The sequence below is a fragment of the Pollicipes pollicipes genome, unplaced genomic scaffold (genome assembly GCF_011947565.3).
Source record: "Pollicipes pollicipes isolate AB1234 unplaced genomic scaffold, Ppol_2.1 Scaffold_4219;HRSCAF=4965_pilon_pilon_pilon, whole genome shotgun sequence".
Taxonomy (NCBI): Eukaryota; Metazoa; Arthropoda; class Thecostraca; order Pollicipedomorpha; family Pollicipedidae; genus Pollicipes; species Pollicipes pollicipes.
Genome location: NW_023596448.1, coordinates 24,538,383 through 24,542,342, shown reverse-complemented (window position 1 = coordinate 24,542,342; position 3,960 = coordinate 24,538,383). Strand labels below are relative to the sequence as shown.

The following is a 3,960-nucleotide window of genomic DNA, read 5'->3' as shown; positions in this document are numbered from 1 at the left end:
TAATTTTTCCAATCCCTTACTATTCACACACATTTTAAAACACCAGGTTTTGCATTATATTCGTTTGAAGTTTTCAGAACGTGCCTGGGAGTGAAATATCAACTGTAACGACGCGTTATGAAACGTGAACAATCATGCACGGACAATCTCTGATCGTATATTATGTGACTGGAGCCTCCAATTTAAATGTTCCCGGCAGCTCGGATCCGGTGTAGAAAATAAGTAAGTTCAGCCCATTTACTCCTAGCCACCTATGAGTTATGGCAGGCTCCCAATTATTTTTCAGTCCTTATAGTGAACTCTAATACACGATCAAGATGATTCTTTAAGTTATCAATGACGTAAAGCATATCTGCGTTTGCACGATATTTGTGTTGCCTCTTTTGGGGAGATACATCAACTGACACTGGCAGCGCCAACAAATTAGAGTTCAGTCATGTCGGGGGTAAGCCTGCATTGCACATTTCGATCACATATCACATCCCACGTCCGATATCACAACGCCTGTCGACGTAGCAAGCGGTTCATGTGTGCCATTGCGACGCATGCCGAGATGACTGCGACTGGGTCACTGAGCAGCCGGTTTGCTGGTTTGAGACAGCATTAGTGTCGCTTTCATCCGTATTGCCAAAGATATCTTGTGAGTTAAAGTTGAAGGCTTGTCCCGTTCTTAAACTGTTTACACACAGTCCCCTGGTGGATCCCTGCAAAAGAGATGATATCAAAACAAAAGAGCACCGCCATGTTGTGTCATGCACAGGTTATTGTACATTGCACAATACACGCTGTGCCCCACACGCTGCACCAAGTGAAGGAGAAATACACCCCTGGCGGTGAGCCAAGTTGGCAGTGAATTATCGTGTTGGACCATACGAGGCAACGAGGTAAACGGGGCAACGGGGCAAGGGGCGAGGCAACGGGGTCGATGCCGAATGCACATAGTTTTCTTCAGTTTTACTCGGTTACGAATGCGTGCTTACGTTGCGCTATTATGACACGAGTTTCCGAAGAAATCGAATCCAACGTAGTGCTTATGCATGCGGTCTGTTAGAAGCCATGCAATATTAGCTAGCGCGACTGAAAAAACTAAGGCTTGCTTCCATTCCCATTTGTCGGAACGCGAACACGCAGTTTAATTCAGCCCATCTTTTCCAGATGTGCTCTTGACGGCTCTCGTTTTTCCGCGTACTTACCCCTGCAGAGGCCTTGACGGACGTAATCTTGCTAGAGCCAAAAGGGCCAGTGCTTGTGGCACTTGTGACATCTCCCGTAGCCCCCCCCCCCCCCCCCCCCACTGGCTTGACTGGTGGGCCGGCAGATGTTCCCGATGCAAAAAGGCTTCGCCCAGGCCACGGAGGTGCAGACCACAGGCAGAAGAGCGACGACCTTCATGGCTGTCGCAACACGAATCACTGGTCAAACACGAACAAACTACTACTAGCCTGAAACGATGACAGTGTTTACACATGTCCGTTGGCAACCGCTTAGCTCGCGTGCTCTAGGACATGAAATAAGGTAAGGCGAGCAAAACACATGCTCATCCGTGGCTAGTTAGTGTGAGGAGAACTGCGAGTGCACGGCACCTACTTTTTTGAAATCCGCATTTGAAGCTATTGAGGAAAACATCAGACATGGTGAAATAACCTCACATATACCTATATAACTACTTATAAATACGATTTTTATATCACACAGACCCGAAGCAGGTAAATTCTACGGAACATTATTTGTTGTAGCAGTAAACAGCAGAGCGTATGAATGAGCTCCAATTTATGCGCCCCATGCTTACCAAGCTCATGTCGCGCAATTCCATCCCCCAACGCCCTCTGGTACATAACAGTTCTAGGAGTAGTTTTGATTTTGGAAGCTGGTTACGTTTTGGGGTTTTAGGAGTTCGGGGCTCTCTGTCACCCCCTCCACATCAGGTAGGTAGCAGACCGCTTTCAGGTCTCAATATAACATTCAATTAACCAATTGCGTTTCGTTTGACAGCATTATTCGATTTCCGCCTTCTGCCTCCCTTGCTTGGCAAGTTCGGTCTCACCAAAAATGATGGCACCACAAACTACCGCACCCCCAGACCTTTCCACAACACTGGTAGCCAAGCCAGCCTGGGCTGAAGCATCTTACCTGCCTAAATGATTGCACTATTGCGGCTGCTGCAGGGGCCCTGGAGGGCAGAGTCTTGACACGGGCGGCCGTAAGGACGACGAAATCGACGAGATGGCCAAACCTTGTGCCACTTGTGATATCTCCCGTAGCTCCCACCTCACTGGCTGGACTGGTGGGCAGGCAAATGTTCTCGATGCACGAAGGTTTCGCCCAGGCCACGGAGGTGCAGACCACAAGCAGGAGAGTGACGACCTTCATGGCTGTCGCAACACGAATCACTGGTCAAACCACGAACAAACTACTACTAGCCTGAAACGATGATGTTGTTTCCAGATGCCCGTTGGCAACCGTTTAGCTCGCGGGCTCTAGGACATGAAATAAGGTAAGGCGAGCAAAACACATGCTCATCCGTGGCTAGTAATTGTGAGGGGAACTTCGAATGCACGGCACCTACTTTTTGAAAGGGAATGACCCACATTTGAAGATATTGAGGCAGACATCAAACATGATGAAATAAGCTCACTTATGATTAGATAACTCGTTATAACTATTATTTTTACGTCACGTAGACCAGAAGCAGGTAAATTCTACGGAAACTTATTTGTTGCAGCATTAAACAGCAGAGCGTATGAATGACCTGCAATTCATGCGCCCCATGCTTACCAAGCTCATGTCGCTCAATTCCATCCCCCAACGCCCTCTGGTACATAACAGTTCACGGGGTAGTTTTGATTTTGGAAGCTGGTTACGCTTTGGGGCTTTAGAAGCTCGGGTTCTCTGTCACTCTCTTAACATCAGACAGGCAGCAGACCGCTTTCAGGCCTCAATATCGCATTCAACTGGCCAACTGCGTCCCGTTTGACAGTGTAGCCCGAATTCCACTGCGTGCCACCTATGCTTGGCAAGCCCGGTCTCACCAATAATGATGACACCACCAGCTACCGCACTCTCAGACCCAAACCTGGGTAGAAGCACCTTACCTGGCTGAGTGATTGCACTGCTGCGCCTGCTGGTCCCTCTGTTGTGTGCGGCGCTTTTATACGCAGGTGAACCGGTCTGGAGCCGGTGCAAGCACTTGTACACTGCCGGGGGCCGGCCGAGCCTGCACACCCAGCTGTGAAAATCCCGCGGCGGATTCTAGGAGCTCACTGGGCAGCGCCTGTTAAGAGTATTAAGTAGTCGAGTACAGCGTCCGTTGGCAAAGCGTCTCTGGCGATACCCCAATCTGTGCGACGATCATCGAAGGGTGCCACGTGACAATGACGTTGGCGACGCACGACATGGCCGCACGACACGACAAATTTAGTGAACGCACAACAAATTTCGTGAATAATCCGTCTGGCAGGTGTGACATAAATCGCTTTTTATTGACATGGTGTTGTATACGGTGCTAAATGAAGGTAGTAGAGGCGTTCAAAGCTGTCTTGTGCGTGTTGTGATACCAGTATTGCATGGATATCGCACGAACATATCGTTGATTGAGACCGTGCTAGGAAGTGCGAGTTCTGCGCCAATCAAACTGAAGCAACGATGGTGAAGATTGCCAACACTTTCACCCGGCTGTACTATAACGTTATCTGAGCAAAATAAATGTTTTTTCAGGTGCTTGTAGAGTCATGGCAATGTGTTTATATAGGGCTACAATGATGCAGTTTTTTCCAAATACCTTGGGGAGAGGGGGAGGGTGAGGGGCGGGGGCTCAAAAAGAAAACAGGCTGAGCCTGCCTACGAAATACAATTCGGAAAGTTTGCTCCAAATTTGGCAGAATTTCATTTCAGAGTTGAGAGGCGGGGCATAGTTCCTCTAAAATTGTTTGGGTGGGCTGGACTGTAGACTTGCAAGCGATG

At 48.7% G+C, this 3,960-nt stretch overlaps 1 long non-coding RNA gene across 1 annotated transcript; it reads right to left on the bottom strand.

Moving 5' to 3' along the window:
- Positions 1–1,286: 1,286 nt before the first annotated feature.
- LOC119095466 (uncharacterized) lies at positions 1,287–3,173 on the bottom strand. Its single transcript, XR_005093908.1, has 3 exons — positions 3,093–3,173; positions 2,131–2,372; positions 1,287–1,394 (listed from the first exon to the last, which is right to left on the bottom strand). It is a non-coding gene; the product is annotated as an uncharacterized LOC119095466 (long non-coding RNA).
- Between the last annotated feature and the right edge of the window lie 787 nt (positions 3,174–3,960).